The sequence below is a fragment of the Zootoca vivipara genome, chromosome 2, assembly GCF_963506605.1.
Source record: "Zootoca vivipara chromosome 2, rZooViv1.1, whole genome shotgun sequence".
In the NCBI taxonomy this organism is placed as follows: Eukaryota; Metazoa; Chordata; class Lepidosauria; order Squamata; family Lacertidae; genus Zootoca; species Zootoca vivipara.
The window spans coordinates 30,447,688-30,468,196 of record NC_083277.1 but is presented as its reverse complement, the minus strand read 5'-3'; the positions used below and the strand labels follow the sequence as shown (position 1 = coordinate 30,468,196).

Here is a 20,509-nt window from a genome sequence, read left to right as displayed (position 1 = left end):
CTTTTGTTTATAACTCTGAACCACCATGAATAGTACAGACTTGTCAATAGCCACCTGTTCACCTGTGGCAAGTAAGCGTCACCCTTTGATGACCATATGGTGAAACTTCTATAGAACCCGAGCAGTTGATCCTTTCCCCTGCCCAGTTCCTGACTACAAGTGTGCTACAAATAATATATACTTGTGTGGGCAGGTGAGGAAAGTGTTTTAAGGGTCAGGATTGGTAACCTTTGTGCACAATTGCAAGGCCAGAATAAAGTCTTGAGTTCCAATTCAGATACGGTTACAAACAAGGTATGGTTGCCACTGAAAACTGCTTCTGTACATGCTGCAATAATGATTTATCCGTTATCCTAATCTCATGTTATTTGGCCTGAGATTCATCACTGATATAGGCTCATACCACAGCACACATTCTGACCAATACCTCTTTCAGAATACTACATTCCAACGCCCCCTTCCTGGGGTTATTTTTATTTTTGGTCTTCTTCCCTTCTCCTCCGCAGAATAGCTTTGCCTCATTCAGTTTCTTGGAGACCAAATACTGATTCTCAATCATTATCTTTTGAGGTTAGTCTCCACTTCATGAAATGTAGCATACCCCAGGCCATTAGCCTTTAATGGAATTACTACAGTTAAACAGTAACTGTATTTGAGTTCACGCTTCTGGGACCAGTTGAAGTAGCAGGCATACAGGGTTATTGTTCTGATGAACGTTGAGTAAGTAGAAATTAGCACAACAGGAGAAGCCTACTACTGTTGAAACCCAAGAAAGAGTCTTGGGCAGAGATTGACAAATACCTATGGTACTCAGTGGTAGTCCTCACATACTCTCAAAGTCTCTTATCTAGAGGAACTTGAGGACACAAACGAAACACCTCTGTTTGGATGAGACTGTAGTTCTTTAGTTTTTATAGCTCATGATGAGAATTGCATACATCTATGCTTCTGAATCATGCTCATAGACTTGTAAGATTTTACTGAATCTACTTTAAAACCAGGGTTCATTAGGAAAAAAACCACCTGAAATACCTTTGATTGACTCTTAACAAATTCCTGGCTTTAATAAATACATGGAAAAACTTAGATGGAACATAGAAAAGACTCTGAGGCAGATAATTTTTATGAAACATATATATTTAAAAAATGTCCAGTAGCACCTTAAGGTAAAGGTAAAGAGACCCCTGACCATTAAGTCCAGTTGCGGACGACACTGGGGTTGCGGCGCTCATATTGCTTTACTGGCCAAGGGAGCTGGCGTTTGTCCGCAGACCGCTTCCAGGTCATGTGGCCAGCATGACTAAGCCGCTTCTGGCGAACCAGAGCAGCGCACCACGGAAACGCTGTTTACCTTCCTATTTATCTACTTGCACTTTGACATGCTTTCGAACTGCTAGGTTGGCAGGAGCTGGGACCGAGCAACGGGAGCTCACCCCGTCGTGGGGATTTGAACCGCTAACCTTCTGATCAGCAAGTCCTATGCTATGTGGTTTAGACCACAGCGCCACCCCTTAGAGACCAACTAAGTTTGTTCTTGGTACGAGCTTTTGGGTGCATGCACACTTCTTCAGAAAAAGTCTTTTATGAAGCATGGTATTGCTTTATTGCATATGTTTGTAAAAGAAAGAAAGAAAGAAAATAATCCCGGTCCTCTGGTACATATGGCCAAATGTGGTCAGGATCTCTGGAAAACAAACCATTTTTTTTCTTTTTCATCACTCCAGATATAAGCCTTTATCATACCTGCTGAAACCAACTGTACCTCTTTTATTTGATGATGATGATGATGAGGAGGAGGATTTCAACCCCATCCATTATTTCCCCAGGCACTCTCAGCATATATCAGAACATACTAAAACATCAAACATTTAAAACCTCCCTAACAGGGCTGCCTTCATATGTCTTCTAAAAGTCAGATAGTTGTTTATTTCCTTGACATCTGAAGGGAGGGTGTTCGACAGGAAGGTGCCACTACCAAGAAGGCCCTCTGCCTGGCTCCCTAGAACCTCACTTCTCGCAGTGAGGGAACTAGCAGAAATCTTTTGTTATTACTAGGCACTGAATTATCTTCTATATTGTAAGCACTATGAAAAATTAATAAACATCTTTATTTTCTAAAACACTCCTTTTGTTGTCATCGGCGCTTCAGTTTTATTGATTGGCATGTGGGCATTACATGTAGCAAAGCAATTACCTTCATGACTGTGAAGATAATTCAAAATACTGTAACGGAAAGAAGTGAAATGTGAGTTGTTGAATGTTCAGGTGCCCAAAGGCAAATTCAGTCATCAATTTATCAATTTCTGTGGAAGTTCACAGCAACCTGGGATAAGCTGAAAGCATGAATTATGGTCTACGACAGAGGCAAAAAAACCTATAATTTATGGCGTTGATTGCTTAGATGCATATTAACAAATGTAGCAACTCAGTTTGGGGAATTTTTTTGTTTACTTTTTTTTTTAGGGGAGGACTAGATTGTTGTGTATGTGTTTGGTTTCTCTTTGTTATTTGATAAGTAGATAAGTAATTAACAGCCAGCATCATAATTACAGGAGGGAGAGACTAGGAGCTTGTTTGTGCAAAGCTCCCATTATCCTAAAGATTTTTGTCCTGATATATAACAACGCCTTGCCTGTATTTTAAATACACACCCTTGAATCATTTGTAGGTTACTGTGTTTTTATAGGGAACTTGAAAACATAACCTTGAGAATTCCCCTGCCAAAGATAAAAGTCCTATATTGTTTGAATTATCACATACAGAGGATAAGACAGTGAGTCAAGCCCCCATTCTGTATTTATATATTTTATCATTTATACTTAGCCTTACCACTTAGAGAACAGGCTGTCAGTTCTCTTTCAACTCCCTTAAATCCCTGGTAGCTTATCAATGAGACTGGGTGGTAATGTCATGCCAATCACAAATGACTACCTGGAGGCTTTGTGCAATTATGTGTTGAAGGTCTCCATGGGCACAACCTTTCCACCGGCCAAACCTGTGGAGAGCTCATTCCTCAAGGCTATAGGCACTTTGCAGGAGTCATTCCATGCCAAACATGATGTCCCGGGAGTGGCAGTGGTTTCACCCCGGCACTGCATGGGGCTGGGGCTGATGCTGCTTGTTCCTCCCCCCGCAGGCTGGGCACTAGCAGCAGAGGGAGCCAGGCACAGGCAAGCCCCACAGGCAATATACTGCCAGATGAAGGCACCATCACACTTTGGGTGATGTATTGATACATCAACCAGGCCTAGCACCAAATCTTCTGGTCAGTGTACACCCAACCTCAAACTTCCAACTAGTACAGGTATCTGCAACAGATCTTGCCAGTTACCATGGAAAGCTTGCATTATGAAGAGAACTTAAAGAGTAGAAGGGTATGGCATTTTTAGGGGCCACTCCGATCACACACACTCATGAAATAAAAAGTATCTGCTGGCATTGGTTTTTTTTTCCAGTCCTCTGCAACATTTGTGTGTGCGTTCCTCAGATGTGCTTGTCAGCGGAGGATATAATGTTAAATTGGAGCTGCCTTGCATTTTCTCACAGATTTAAATGTGCGCTAAAGGAGACTTTTGCCACACTTGCTGTGTGCGTAAAGGCACAAGTTCAGGGGCATGGAACGTTGGAAGCAGCTCTTTTACTTAGAGTCAGATGATGTTTAAAGATTAACTCACTCGGAAGAGTAGGAAGCAGGGGGCCCCCAACATGATTTGTTTATCATTACCCTTAATGGCAACATTTTATGATTCAGAACACACTCCTTGCATATAGATGCAGTCGACCCATCGCTGCCTTTGCACAGGCTACATTAAATTCTGCTGAGCTTGCTCCAGACTGCTGTGCAAGCTCCAGTTACAGGAACTGAAGGGTTGTGAACACAGAGCCATACAAGATCACAGAATCATAAGATCAAAGAGAGGAGAATGTGGTTCCATGAAGGAAAAACATAACTCAAAATGAATGAAACATTTAATCTTTCTCAGGGAAACACCATATGCCTTTCACAGGATTGGCATGTCCAAAGTATTTGGGGGAGAAAGTTTAGTATCAGATTCAGGATATTTCACATTGCACACATTTTAGCCCCTGTGCAGTTGTGCTTATGAAAACTGTGAAAGGACAAGAACTCGAGCCAATGTGTTCCAAAATGTACCGTGTGTTCACAGTGACGATACTTCACCACAGGAGCCCAGGTGTTTCCTGTCTGAAGTTTGGAATGGCCGTTCAGCTTACAGTGGGCTTACTGAGACATGCTTTTTATATGTTGAATATGCAGCAAAGAAAAATTTTACTCTGAGTCTATCTCAGCAAAACACAAATGGCTAAAAGGACTGCACGAAGCCAAGTCGTATAACAGTGCAGCTAATAAGCACCACACAAAACTGGGTGTATTGTGCTTTTAACATCTTAAAGATCACTTCCTAGAGAATTGTGTTTTTAAAAAGGAGACTATATTGGTTGTGTTAGTGAATATGGGGACGTGGGTGGCGCTGTGCTCTAAACTACTGAGCCTCTTGGGCTTGCCAATCGGAAGGTCAGTGGTTCAAATCAGCGTGACGAGGTGAGCTCCCGTTGCTCTGTCCCAGCTTCTGCCAACCTAGCAGTTCAAAAGCATACCGGTGTGAGTAGATAAATAGGTACCGCTGCGGCGGGAAGATAAATGGCATTTCTGTGCACTCTGGCACTCGTCACAGTGTCCCCTTGCTCCAGAAACGGCTTAGTCATGCTGGCCACATGACCTGGAAAGCTTTATGTGGACAAACTCCGGCTCCCTTGACCTGAAAAGCAAGATAAGCACCACACCCCCATAGTCACCTTTGACTGGACTTAACCATCCAGGGGTCCTTTACCCTTACCTTTTTTACCTTAGTGAATATACTTGCTCATTGGAATCTAATCTATTGGTTCTGCACTGTCCTAATACCTTAGATTGCTGTCAGGCAAAAGTATTGACATGCATAGATTTGCTGCTACAAACAGGTTGATTTTACTGTCTACTCCTAGGTTATGTGCTTTGGATTGTGGTACTCAGGATCACTTAGGGAGGAATAATAGTTCCTTAGTACTTTTAACCACTTTAGCCTTCTTTAGGTGTTCTTAAACTTATTCTGTAAGGGGGTATGTGTCTGTGAACAAAATCACCATCCCTGGCCTTCCTGCATTGAGCAGCCCTCCTTATGTTACAGTCCTACCTGCAGTCGGGAACCGTGACTGTTCAGAATTCATGAACATGAGAGAACTGTCAGCACATTCAGCCCAATTGTGCTTACAGTCCCCTTCAGACCTTCCCACTCACCATTCAGGATGGTTGGAGCTGGAGGGCGCACAGACCCAAAGCAGTTCTTCTGTGGAAGGAGTTTAAGACTGCCCAAGGAGAGCTTTATGTTGTAATAATCATCAGGCTAGTAGCAGTATTTATGGGGATAGAGAGGTTCTGTTCTTGGTGCTTGTAAATGCAGATTGAGGGGAAGGCAATTGAGATAAGTTCATCTTGAATCAACAGGTATGGTTCTATCATATAGCTTACCACAAAGCATTGCATTTTACAGGAGGTACAGGATTTTCTATTCACTGAATGCCTGCTGCATTAGGAAAAAAGAGACTTTTTAATATATCCCTGCCTAGAAAACCACAGGCCTCTGGTACACTTCAGATAGTTGGAAGAAGAGTGCCTTGATCACAGACTCTGAGGAATAGGGTTGCTATGTATATATTTGCTGAGGAGCTGTGACCAACTGCCTAAGCTGCAGCTGAAAATGCCATCTCTTTGTGACTGTCTACACAAAGATTCCACGCCTTTTCCTGTTGTTGTCGGAAGATTTTCAGCATTGGAAGAGGTATTTAATGCATGGCCTGATTTGCATGCAAACCTTTCTTCCAGTTCCTGCCCACCTAGCAGTTTGAAAGCACGTCAGAGTGCAAGTAGATAAATGGGTACTGCTCCGGCAGGAAGGTAAACGGCATTTCCATGCGCTGCTCTGGTTCGCTAGAAGCAGCTTAGTCATGCTGGACACAGCTGTACGCCAGCTCCCTCGGCCAGTAAAGCGACTGGACCTAACAGTCAGGGGTTCCTTTACCTTTACCTTTCTTCCGGTGCAAAGAATAAGCAACAATAGTATGCATTGGGCAGGAGGGTGCCAGGGTATGTTTAATATTGTGGGGGAGAGATGATGGGGAAAGATGGCTCATTAGGAGAGGATGGAGTACATTTTATGGAGTTCAAATTCTGTGTTTGCTCTCACACTGGGTTTTGTATTTGGATATGATTCCTCATAGTGCTGCAAATTACCACCCTTTGCCCTTATCAAAAACCACTGTCTCTTTGTTGGTTTTAGCAACATTGCTTGCCGTATTTGATTAGATTGCAAGCCTTTGGCCAAAGGCATGGGGTTTTGTTAATCATATTTGTTTTGTTGTTGTTGTTGTTTAGTCGTTTAGTCGTGTCCGACTCTTCGTGACCCCATGGACCATAGCACGCCAGGCACTCCTGTCTTGCACTGCCTCCCGCAGTTTGGTCAAACTCATGTTCATAGCTTCGAGAACACTGTCCAACCACCTTGTCCTCTGACGTCCCCTTCTCCTAGTGCCCTCAATCTTTCCCAACATCAGAGTCTTTTCCAAGGATTCTTCTCTTCTCATGAGGTGGCCAAAGTATTGGAGCCTCAGCTTCACGATCTGTCCTTCCAGGGAGCACTCAGGGCTGATTTCCTTAAGAATGGATAGGTTTGATCTTCTTGCAGTCCATGGGACTCTCAAGAGTCTCCTCCAGCACCATAATTCAAAAGCATCAATTCTTCGGCGATCAGCCTTCTTTATGGTCCAGCTCTCACTTCCATACATCACTACTGGGAAAACCATAGCTTTAACTATACGGACCTTTGTCGGCAAGGTGATGTCTCTGCTTTTTAAGATGCTGTCTAGGTTTGTCATTGCTTTTCTCCCAAGAAGCAGGCGTCTTTTAATTTCGTGACTGCTGTCACCATCTGCAGTGATCAAGGAGCCCAAGAAGGTAAAATCTCTCACTGCCTCCATTTCTTCCCCTTCTATTTGCCAGGAGGTGATGGGACCAGTGGCCATGATCTTGGTTTTTTTGATGTTGAGCTTCAGACCATATTTTGCGCTCTCCTCTTTCACCCTCATTAAAAGGTTCTTTAATTCCTCCTCGCTTTCTGCCATCAAGGTTGTGTCATCTGCATATCTGAGGTTGTTGATATTTCTTCCGGCAATCTTAATTCCGGCTTGGGATTCATCTAGTCCAGCCTTTCGCATGATGAATTCTGCATATAAGTTAAATAAGCAGGGAGACAATATACAACCTTGTCGTACTCCTTTCCCAATTTTGAACCAATCAGTTGTTCCATATCCAGTTCTAACTGTAGCTTCTTGTCCCACATAGAGATTTCTCAGGAGACAGATGAGGTGATCAGGCACTCCCATTTCTTTAAGAACTTGCCATAGTTTGCTGTGGTCGACACAGTCAAAGGCTTTTGCATAGTCAATGAAGCAGAAGTAGACGTTTTTCTGGAACTCTCTTGCTTTCTCCATAATCCAGCGCATGTTTGCTATTTGGTCTCTGGTTCCTCTGCCCTTTCGAAATCCAGCTTGCACTTCTGGGAGTTCTCGGTCCACATACTGCCTAAGCCTGCCTTGTAGAATTTTAAGCATAACCTTGCTAGCGTGTGAAATGAGCGCAATTGTGCGGTAGTTGGAGCATTCTTTGGCACTGCCCTTCTTTGGAATTGGGATGTAGACTGATCTTCTCCAATCCTCTGGCCATTGCTGAGTTTTCCAAACTTGCTGGCATATTGGGTGTAGCACCTTAACAGCATCATCTTTTAAAATTTTAAATAGTTCAGCTGGAATATCATCACTTCCACTGGCCTTGTTATTAGCAGTGCTTTCTAAGGCCCATTTGACTTCACTCTCCAAGATGTCTGGCTCAAGGTCAGCAACCACACTACCTGGGGTGTACGAAACCTCCATGTCTTTCTGGTATAATTCCTCTGTGTATTCTTGCCACCTCTTCTTGATGTCTTCTGCTTCTGTTAGGTCCTTACCACTTTTGTCCTTGATTATGGTAATCTTTGTACGAAATGTTCCTTTCATATCTCCAATTTTCTTGAACAGATCTCTGGTTTTCCCCATTCTATTGTTTTCCTCTATTTCTTTGCATTGCTCATTTAAGAAGACCCTCTTGTCTTTCCTTGCTGTTTTTTGGAAATCTGCATTCAGTTTCCTGTATCTTTCCCTATCTCCCTTGCATTTTGCTTGCCTCCTCTCCTCCGCTATTTGTAAGGCCTCGTTGGATAGCCATTTTGCTTTCTTGCATTTCCTTTTCCTTGGGATGGTTTTCGTTGCTGCCTCCTGTATAATGTTACGAGCCTCCATCCATAGTTCTTCAGGCACTCTGTCCACCAAATCTAAATCCTTAAACCTGTTCCTCACTTCCACTGTGTATTCATAAGGGATTTGATTTAGATTGTATCTTACTGGCCCAGTGGTTTTTCCTACTTTCTTCAGTTTAAGCTGGAATTTTGCTATAAGAAGCTGATGATCTGAGTTACAGTCAGCTCCAGGTCTTGTTTTTGCTGATTGTATAGAGCTTCTCCATCTTTGGCTGCAGAGAATATAATCAATCTGATTTCGATGCTGCCCATTTGGTGATATCCATGTGTAGAGTCGTCTCTTGTGTTGTTGGAAGAGAGTGTTTGTGATGACCAGCTTGTTCTCTTGACAGAACTCTATTAGCCTTTGCCCTGCTTCATTTTGAACTCCAAGGCCAAACTTGCCAGTTGTTCCTTTTATCTCTTGATTCCCTACTTTAGCATTCCAATCCCCTGTAATGAGAAGAACATCCTTCTTTGGTGTCATTTCTAGAAGGTGTTGTAGGTCTTCATAGAATTGGTCAATTTCACTTTCTTCAGCTCCGGTAGTTGGTGCATAAACTTGGATTACTGTGATGTTAAAAGGTCTGCCTTGGATTCGTATCGAGATCATTCTGTCATTTTTGAGATTGCATCCCATTACAGCTTTTGCCACTCTTTTGTTGACTATGAGGGCCACTCCATTTCTACTACAGGATTCTTGCCCACAGTAGTAGATACGATAGTCACCCGAACTGAATTCACCCATTCCCTTCCATTTTAGTTCACTGATGCCCAGGATGTCGATATTTATTCTTGTCATCTCATTTTTGACCACATCCAGCTTACCTCCATTCATGGTTCTTACATTCCAGGTTCCTATGCAATATTTTTCTTTACAGCATCGGACTTTCCTTTCGCTTCCAGGCATATCCGCAACTGAGCGTCCTTTCGGCTTTGGCCCAGCCGCTTCATCAGCTCTGAATCTACTTGTACTTGTCCTCAGCTCTTCCTCAGTAGCATGTTGGACGCCTTCCGACCTGAGGGGCTCATCTTCCAGCGTCATAACTTTTATATGCCTGTTGTCTTTGTCCATGGAGTTTTCTTGGCAGGGATACTGGAGTGGCTTGCCAGTTCCTTCTCCAGGTGGATCACGTTTAGTCAAAACTCTCCACTATGACCTGTCCATCTTGGGTGGCCCTGCATGGCATAGCTCATAGCTTCTCTGAGTTATTCAAGCCCCTTCGCCACGACAAGGCATTGATCCATGAAGGGGATATTTGTATCATACAATAAATTAAAAATACATATTGCTTTAAGCCTAGAACTGGTGGTGTACATTTCCCCCCTTTTGGTTAATGTGGCCTCCCAAATGAGTGAAGCTTATCTAAGAGTGAAGAATACACCTCCGATACAACAACATAAGATGCTCTTTTATTGTTAGGATAGCATCAGAGTTGAAAGCAGACCCTTACTGCTCCTGGTTCGTGAATCTTTTTTACCGCTCTAAATTCATTATTAGGAAGCCATCTAGTGGACATTTGTTTCCTGGTTTTAAGCACTAATCTCAAGCATACTACATTGGAGTTGAGTTTTGGGACTGAGTTTCAAACTGTATATTACCTGAAGTTCCGTGATTTTTCAAGGAAAAATTGGGAGGAAGGCAGCTTGGGAAGAGTGGCATTTGAGGTATTCCCCCCCCTCAAAAAAAAACCTGGAGGGAAAAGAGCACACCATTCTTTCTTCTGCTCTGACTCACAGCCTCTCTTTGCTGATTTTTATATCCTGTATACTACGGATGCCAAACCTGTGAACCTACAGATGTTACTGGACTTCCATGAGCTTGATGTGGTGGAAAGGCTTGCCACCAGAGCATCTGGTTTATGGGGAAACCTCCCCTTACATAATCAAAAGTGTCCACACACACATACACAGAGGGCACCATTGGATCCAAGCCCAAGTGCTCTTAGTTAGTGAAGAAATCTATAGGTATTTCACTGCAATGCTAAAATACCTGTGTGCCTGATGAAATTGTGTAGCTGGTTGTCAATTGGAAGAGTTATGGCTGTGCTGTTAGCTTTCCCCCAAAATCGTACAATATTAAGTGGTTCCAGTTTGCTTGTTCTAGTTAAGCCAATGGGAGCAGTCTTGATAAACTATCAAGTATTGCAAAGACATGAAACAATATTTTTTACTGTGGAGTTTCCCCCTCGTTGAGCGACTATACAAGTTTTGGCTTAATTATATATTGCAATGGCTTTTCATTTTTTCATTTTTTTCATTTTTTCTTTTTTGCAATGGCTTTTCAGAGGTTAAAGTCCAACATGACTTTTGTGATTTGAATTATTTGAAAGATAATATATTCTGCTTTTGTTTATTCTATTTCCTTTTTGCTTCTTTCCATATAGACCAAAGCAGAAATGTAATCAAATAATCACACAACAGCACACTTAATGAGTAACACATTGTATTTTCCAGGCCCCGTCTGAGAATAACTCCTTGTAAATATGGTGTATTTGCTTGCCCTCAGATCAAGAAACCAGTTTTTTTTAATTACATCATTAAATATTGTATGATGTGTATTCGTAATTACTTGCCAAAATATTAAATGCTATGCAACACTTATATGACCTAAGTTAATATAATTTTATGCTCAATTAAATAAACTTTTATGCCACTTTTAAAACATTTGCTTAGCTTCCCCCTGGTGTCTACAGTGGTTACTCTGAGCCAAAGAACATTACAACATTTGTTTAAAATGCCAGAAGTCTTAGAAAAGGGCTAATAGACGTTAAGATGAATTCTTAAGTCACTAAATGGTCATAACTAGGCGAAGCCATTATACTAAACAATTGATGGTTAATAAACATATTTTAAACACATTATTAAATCACATGTTAATGTGTTAGAATTAATGAAATGTTTGCTGCAAAGGGGGGAAATGAAATAGTTGGGTTTTGTCCGGTGTGTGTTGCCATGGAAACAAAACCCTTTTCTGGGCAATAAAAAAACAACCTTCCTGTCTGCCGAACTAGGCTGGCTCAACTATTTGCACAGGTGGTTTTCTTAACAGAGCACTAAAAGCAAATGCATTATTCCTCACTTCTTTTGTTATACCAGTATATTCCCATAACACCATGTTTCATTCTGGTGCCATTGTAATTAATGGACCATTATCAACTAATTAAATTACGTTTATATTTTAGTTGGGTTCACATGTTGCACTGGATTGACTTGCCAAGCCTCTTTGCCGGGACCTGTTTAGCTTTGTAACAGTTTTAATTAGCTGTGAGGTTGAGCGTAGCATTGCAGGCCAACTCACTCCTCTGTACTTAGTGAGTTGGTTTCTGCAAGATTCACATCCACGTAAAATGTTTGGGATTGAGGTCACAGACAGGTTATGTGTCTAGCAGTGTGCGGCACACTGACTGGAGTCATGCCATAAGCTGCGGAGAGAAACACCACAGCACCCGAATCAAATATAAGGTGTTTGGGTTAATAAAAGTTGGGTGGCTTTAAAAGAGGGCTGGACAATGCTTGCCATGGAGGCTGTGCTTTGCCTCATCAGCTGGAAGATTTTGAGTACCAGTTGCTGGAAACCATAGGAGGGAAGAGGGTTCTCATGCTCTGGTTTTGCTTGAGGGTTTCCCACAGGCATCTGGGTAGCTAATATGGGAATGAGATACAGTGGAACCTCGGTTTACGAATTTTCGGTTTACGAATGCCGCGGACCCATCTGGAACGGATTAATTCACTTTCCATTACTTTCGATGGGAAAGTTCGCTTCAGTTTATGAACGCTTCAGTTTATGAACAGACTTCCGGAACCAATTACACCCATGCTTCGGGTTAAGTACGCTTCAGGTTGAGTACTCCACGGACCCGTCTGGAATGGATTAATCCACTTTCCATTACTTTCAATGGGAAAGTTCGCTTCAGTTTATGAACGCTTCAGTTTAAGTACTCCGCGGACCGTCTGGAACAGATTAATCCACTTTCCATTACTTTCAATGGGAAAGTTCGCTTCAGTTTATGAATGCTTCAGTTTATGAACAGACTTCCAGAACCAATTGTGTTCATAAACCGAGGTACCACTGTACTGGAAAAGTTTGGCCATGGGCTTGCTCTTACTTTAAGTTCCCACTGTCTCCCCTGTATAGAGAATGTATTCAAATGGACCCTGTATCTTTTATCTCAGCACTAAGCACCACAGTGCTGAGCTTGATAAGGGTAAAAAACAGCATTTCTCCCCACCCCACTCTCACTCTAGCACTGGGGTAAGTGTTAGGGGCATGCTACCTTGTAATCTTTGTGCACAATGGTTTCATTCTAAGCCTTTTCTCTTAGTGATCTGCAGCATGTAAATTAGAAGCTGAAGCGTTGGTTTTCTACAAGCAGCAGAGATCTAATAGGGGATCTCCCTCTCCAGTGGTGGCGCTCTGTCTCTGATGTTAGCAAGGGAGATCCTGTGGCTCCAAGGACCCCCCAGTCACTGAAAATCATCTTTAAAGTGTACCTAACCAGGCTTATGAAACTTGCTACTTACCTCTGGTCAAATATTCAATCTGGTTGAATTGTCTAAGAGCTAGGTTCATAAATACATGTAAAATTCTAGCTTTTTAAGCATTCAGTGTTCCTTTGAACAATGGTGTGCAATGAAACAAAATAAAAACTAGCAGCTGGAAGGTTGTAGGAAAGCACGTGCAGAGTAGTGGCGTCTCTATCGTGGATATGCAAAGTTGTTTCTAAAAGTGTTGCGCTGTGCTTAATGTTTTGCACTGAGCAATTCCATCAACTCTGAGCTTCATCCACATTAATAAACCTGAAATGATGTGTGTGCTGCTAAATGTGGTTGACATAACGAAGTGACCAACCCTTTCAGCAATTTGTTTGTATGCAATAACTTGTAAAATGAAAGTGGCAGTTTCTGCACCAAGTTCAAAATTCCCATCTTCAGCTCTGCACCCATGGCACTGTAATTCAGAATCTCATATAGCATGCCAGACTACTTATTGTCTACTCTGTATCTACTCTGACTGGCAGTGGCTCTCTCTCTCTCTCAACTAGAGATCTTTCACATAACCTTTTCCCTGACTCTGTTTACTGGAGATATTAGGAGTTCAGCTGCATGCAATACATGGGGTTTATGACTGAGATAGTGGAATGGAATTTTGTATGTACAGCTGCAACATCATTCTACACTTAAATATCAAACACCTGCTCAACCCCTATGCCCATTTTGGGAGGGGGAAAGATGCAAAAAAGGATCTTTAGAGCAGTATTTGAAAGTGAAATTTTTAAAAAGGAAACTTTTGTTATCCCTGTGCGCTTTTTCTTTCCCTTTTTTAATTCACCTCAACTCTGATTAATTCCTTTGATTGTATACACAAATCAGCAGTTGAATCACATGAATAGTTCCTTCTATATTGCTTATCATATAAACAAGTCATATAGTGTTTATATGAGCCAGTGCGCTGGGGAACTAGGAAACCCAGGTTCAAATAAATGTTTAAGGATCCCTAGAGGGTTTATATTTTGCTTCTCTTTGGCGCTTTTTTTTTAAAAAAAGAATATTCATGAAATAGAAAATTCTTTTTTTTTCTTTTTTTATAAGTATTTGTTTATTGAGTAAAGAAATCAGAAGAAAACAATCATATTGTTACAATTTTTACAAAATAGAGTCATAATCCATACAAAATAAAGGAGTACCAATTTTACAGTTTCTTGTCTCTTTTTCACTTTTGTTTTAGTCCTAATTCCTAAATCAAGTTTAGCCAAAAGATTACTCTCTCTCTTGGTGCTTCCACCAGCACGAAGTTTCCATAACATGCCTTATTCTTCCTATAATTTATCAATTCAAATTCGTACCTTTGACTTCCCGTCACTATCCGCTGTGTGTCTCAATTGGTTTCTCTATGTACATTCCCTTCTCCTCATTTTCCTATTAATTCTTTTGTACATATTAACGTTGATTATACCCTTTCGTCTGAGTTATTGATGAAAACCAATCATTCTATGGCTGCCGTAAAGATTTCGTCATTTCTATAATTTTCTTGTAGATATTTTCTAAATTTTTCCCATTTTTCCATAAATTTTTGTTTCGAATTCCCCCTTAATTTATCTGTTAATTGGGCCATATCAAGAAATTCTAGTAGTTTCGTTCGCCATTCTTCAACTGAGGGAGTTTTATCCCCTTTCCAGTTAGCTGCTATCAGCAGGCGCCCTGCCGCCGTTGCGTATAGAAAAATTTCTCTATATTTTACTGGGATGTCCTTTGCCAATATACCTAGGAGGAATGCCTCAGGTCTTTTAACAAAATTAAGTTTCAATTTTTTTTTCAATTCCTCATAAATTTTGTTCCATAATTCTTTTACTTTACAACAACCCCACCACATATGCATTAGATCTCCTCTCGTATCCCCACATTTCCAACAAACATCCGACATTTTAGGGTACATTTTTGATAATTTAGATGGTGTGATATACCACCGGTACATCATTTTGTACATATTTTCTTTTATTGCAGATGACACCGTAAACTTCATATTATGGTTCCACAAGTTCTCCCAATCTTTCATCATTATTGTGTGGCCCAGATCTTGTGCCCATTTAATCATAACGTGTTTTACTGCTTCTTCTTGGACTTCCCATTCGAGAAGTAGCTGGTACATTTTGGAAATGATTTTGGTATTGTTATTCAAGAGGTCTCTTTCCATTTTAGATTGTTCCATATTAAATCCCTTCTTTTTATCCTCTTTAAAAGTTTCTCTTAATTGATGGTAGTCTAACCAGCTTACTAATTCATGTTTTGTTTCTTCATAACTCTTCATTTCAATCTGTTCATCATTCCACCTCAGCAGTGATCGATAGGTTACCCATCTTTCTTTAGAAAATAGAAAATTCATACTGTTCAGTTCGCTTTGATAGCACCTATAACACTCATATAACTTTACAACAGGCATTCATTGTGACCATAATCTTTCACTAGATGGCACTAGAATGCCATAAACCTTGGAAGAAATTCTTAATATCTAAACTGTTCATCTATAAAATAAGATGTACCAGATGTCAGAAATTAAGCATTATAAACAGCTAAACAGAATATGGATTCTGGAATCGTGTGCAGTTTTTTTCCCCTTTCCCCTCAACTAAAATGTAGAAGTAAGATTTTATTTTTATTACTTTACATGCTGCTAATATTGCAAAGTTGTATGAAAATTTAAGTGAAGCATGGTTGAAGGGTCCAATATTTCGTAGAAAACTGTTAGACCCAATATAGGAATAAAACTTTGTTACACAGGGAGATGCAGGCAAGCCAATAGTGTTTGTATGAGGTAAGTTTTTTCTTTACAGTAGTACCTCGGGTTACGAACACGATCCGTTCCGGGTCGCAGTTCGTAACCCGAAAAGTTCGTAACCTGAACCGCCATTATGCGCAAAGCGCTATTTTCACGTTTTGCACATGCGCAAACCGCGCACGTGCTTCTGCGCACGCGCAGAACGTGCGTGCGGCCGAAAATACTTCCAGGTTTGCGCAGTTTGTAACCCGAGTTGTTCGTAACCCGAGGTATTCGTAACCCGAGGTACGACTGTACATTGCAATGTAGTTGAAGCAAAATTCCAAGTATGGCTGATACTTGGCCATTATTCTATTCTATTCTATTCTATTCTATATAAAAACAAATTTCAGCAGGAAGGGGAAAATATGTAGCCGCCTCCTCGGGTTGAGTAGGGAAGGCAGAAGACACTGCCCTGCTGCACCCTCAGCGCGCTCGGAGGAGGACTTAGGGCAGCCACCTCCTGGCATCCCTCGCGCACTGTGAAGGTCTGGCGAAGTGCGCGTCACAGCATGGGGGAGGTGGGGGAGGGCGGGAAGCTGATATGGGAGGCACCACGTCCAGCCTCCACCTCTTCCATGGCAACAGCAGCCGCAGGCTGTAGGTGGCGGGGCGCCATGACTTGAGCCGGCGTGCAGGGAAAGGGGAAGCCGCCGGCAAAGTCGCACAATTCCCCCACTCGCTGGGGCACCCCTGAGGCGCCCCTAAGAGGCTGGCGCCCTGGCGCAATGCGCCAGTAGCCCCAATAGGAAGGATGGCTCTGCCTGGACCAAGCCTTTTGGTTTCCATTTAATTTGAGGGAACAGAACATGCTTGTTCATGATAGCAGAGTTACTGAAATGGAAACTCAACCCTTCTTAGTTTTGTTTTAATATTTAAATTTTACTGTGAGCCACCTTCTTAACTAAACTAAAGTTAAGAAGGCAGAGTATCAATAATTTCAATACATAAACAAGTCTTATGTAAACAGATGGGCCTTAAACTCCAATCCTATATGCACACTCAACTGCTCAAAGTTCCATTCTCTCAATGAATTGAATCATGTGTTTGAGTCCTGAGGATTGCACTGTGCTAAAAACAGCATTGTGGCCTACATAGTCTCAGTGCTATTAGTTGCTTAAAGGGCATCACTGTGCAAATGTTCATAGGATGGCACTACACAGTCAACATTTCCTAAAAGTTGTGCCTGCCTTTTGAAAATGCATCTTGCTCCCCCTAATTTTTATATTGATTTTACCCGATAATCTCATTAAGAGGCGTGCAGTGAACACAAAACCATAATTTACCTGGTGTTACAGATTCATTAAACATCAAAACGGAACTTGATGAAGTAGAATAATCCTATTTTGCATCCTTCATTGAACATCTTTTCAAAATAATTTTATTCATTTAATTTGAAGGTTTCTCTAAGTGGAGATTGCCCTGGCTTTTCCAGCCGAACAGAATTTGCATTTGTCATCCAAAGCGTTCACTGTTTATCTCCACTTTAGTGTGTGAGATCGCATACTGGAAAATATCTGAGCAAATTGGTACTTATTTTCAAAGTGATGTTACTTAATACTCATTCAAAAGTGAAGAACTGGAGAAGGTCCCATTAGGGCTTCCTATGTGGAATTTCCTCTTCAGTACCACGGATTAGTCATGGCAAACAATGACATTTACTCAATATTAAATGGGATTATTCAATATCTTTTTCACACTGGAAAGTCTCATACATAATACTTTGTATCAAGTAGCCAAGGACCGCGAATTAGTTCCATTTTTAATACCAAAGACATAGCTGTAGTCCTTAGAAGTGTCTAGATCAGCTCAATATGAAGGTGACATTTTCCTGTGGCCACAAGTTGCAGTTCACACTCACAGTGTTGCCCATAAACATAGTGAGCTGGTGTGCTATAATTTTCTTTATGTATCTTGTATTTATAGAACTTTTTATATATACCCTGCAGTTACATTTGGGGAGAATGTTGCAGTTTGTTGCTTTACTGTTCAAGTCATTATGAGAAACATTTAGAACGAACCAGAGTCCTTCGCTTCATTTTCAGAATGAATTCACAATCGTGCAGAGGAGAAGACCAAACTGTCTCTCCCAAGCTGCCTCACTTCCTTTTGACTAAAGGTAAAGGTACCCCCTGACCATTAGGTCCAGTCGCGGACGATTCTAGGGTTGCGTGCTCATCTCGCTCTAAAGACTGAGGGAGCTGGCATTTGTCCACAGACAGCTTCCGGGTCATGTGGCCAGCATGATTAAGCTGCTTCTGGCGAACTAGAGCAGCACACAGAAACACCATTTACCTTCCCACCGGAGTGGTACCTATTTATCTACTTGCACTTGACGTGCTTTCGAACTGCTAGGTGGGCAGGAGCTGGGACCAAACAACGGGAGCTCACCCCGTCGCGGGGATTCGAACCACTGACCTTCTGATCGGCAAGCCCTAGGTTTGTGGTTTAGACCACAGTGCCACTGGCGTCCTTTTGACTACTTTTGACTACTCGTTGGTTATTCTGGATCACTTCGGAGAACTTAGTCCTGTTCACAGAATAGAAGGAAGGAAAGAAGCAAGATAAAACTAGGGTTCAGGGGCAGCGTGGAAAAGTAGGAAGTGACGGAGTAGGTTAATAGCAGGGGAGTTTGAGCCCAGATAGCAAGAAGACAAGTTAAATAGGAAAGAGGGAAATGGTTGTGGGGAGGGAACTGGAAAATAGCCAACATGGCTACTTTCCAAAAGATTTGCTGTTTTCTTCCCTTTTCTCAACTACGTTGTGCTGCTACTTTCTATACAGCAGTCATCTGTAATGTGGGGGGCAGAGTTTAGAACAATAACAATAATGGTAGGTGTATAGAAGGAAAGAACGTAGATTAGAAGGTAAATTCTGATTAGTAAATGCATGGGGGGCGGGGAGCAAATCCAGGGGTGCACAGACGGGATGGCAGAGTAAGATTGGTGCAAGCAGTTGTGAGGGGCAGGAGATTAGTAGGCTAGCCAGGTGAAAAGCTTGTGCACCTTTTATTAGTGGTGAAGAAGAGTATACCTGATGAAATCAACTGTCAGGTATACCCTCAGCTTGTTTTTGTTTTTATTTTAGTTATGTATTTTGTGTTCTTATATTGTGATTTTATCCTGTGAATAGGGTGGCATACAAATGTAACAACAACAACAACAACAACAACAACAACAACAACAACAAACGGTGCAGAAACCCTCTCATCTTTTTCATCTTGCCAGCCTAAGTCAATCCTGTCATATGACAAATGAATTTACTTTAGACTTCATTTCCATTTACAGTCTGATCTCCGAAACTTATCAACTAGTGTTCAGCAACAACTTTTTAAAAATATTCTGGTATACAGTCTTAATTAATCATGAACTTTTATTGAAGAAGTAAAATGCAAGCATCCCACTGAGATTTGGGGAATATAATGTTTGGGAAATTAGGCCCAATGTGTCTATTAGCCATGTCGTAACAACACAGGGTCTATATTAGTTTGCTTTTTATTCGCAAAGATACACATGTGGATCTTAAAGCCCTGTCAGTTGTTTTATTTATTGACAATTTTGTTCAATGACATAAAAAAGTGAAATAATTGGACTTCGCTTGCGATGCCAGCATAGGCTTTAATGAGAGATTATTTCACATTTGAAATGTGGTTTGACATAATTGGCAGCTCGACACATGACAGTGAGCTTGTGCTTGTCACCTTCAGAAGCTGTACAAAAACATAACAGATAAATTGCAGGATTTTAGCCTGCTCTCTGAAGTTGTTCTACTTGCTATAATGCCATCCTTTCTCTAATAGCGTTATGAGCACTAGCCACGATATATTAATATCTTGTCACAAACACTAGCCTTAATCAGTTGATTTTTTAATTAGGACTTGAGACGTGCAAACATCTGCATATTTTACATGGCTTTATTTAGAACAATCCGAGGTTGGGAGGAGGGGCAGTTGTGATTAAGTTGTGTTACTTATGAAAAGATGGAGCTTTTTGTAGAATGGTTTATATATTAATGTTCAGTTACGATTTCTTTTATTTTCCTTTGTTTCTTGCATTGACTTCAGATCAACCTGTTTTCTTTTTAACTGCATACTAGCAACAGAAAGGCATCCAGAGTGTGCTTTGTTACCTCATTGGCTGCAATAGTCCAGGCTGACTTGGTGCAGGCCAGGTCAGGGGGTAGCATGTGTGGTACCCACCAGATGTTGTAGACTAAAACTCCCATGAGCCCCAGCCAGCATGGCAGTGGCCTAGGGTGATGGGTGTGTCCAAAACATGTGGAAAGTACCATGTTGTCTTCAGTGAAGAAGAAAATGCTTTGTACTATGTGAATTGCCTTAGAGTAGCGGGTGAGGGCCTGTGCAGGGAATAACTCAGAAATGTAAATAACTCAGAAATACAACTTTCAAGACTGCATTGCCTCCTGATTGACATTTGAACTGGATTGTGTTTAGTTTCTGCTTTTCTATCCAAGCAGAAAGATCAATTCTCTGTCTACTATTGGATAGTGTGAAACAAATAAGAGCTCTTGTAGGCTTTATGGTAAGGGACCCAGGTGGCGCTGTGGTTAAACCACTGAGCCTAGGGCTTGCTGATCAGAAGGTCTGCGGTTCGAATCCCTGTGACGGGGTGAGCTCCCGTTGCTTGGTCCCAGCTCCTGCCAACCTAGCAGTTCGAAAGCACGTCAAAATGCAAGTAGATAAATAGGAACCGCTACAGCGGGAAGGTAAACGGCGTTTCCATGTGCTGCTCTGGTTTGCCAGAAGCAGCTTTGTCATGCTGGCCACATGACCTGGAAGCTATACGCCGGC

At 41.6% G+C, this 20,509-nt stretch overlaps 1 protein-coding gene across 2 annotated transcripts in view; it reads left to right on the top strand.

Moving 5' to 3' along the window:
- Positions 1 to 20,509, top strand: part of PDZRN3 (PDZ domain containing ring finger 3) — a 187,987-nt gene that overhangs the window by 85,255 nt on the left and 82,223 nt on the right. The gene's annotated exons all lie outside the window — the stretch shown is intronic.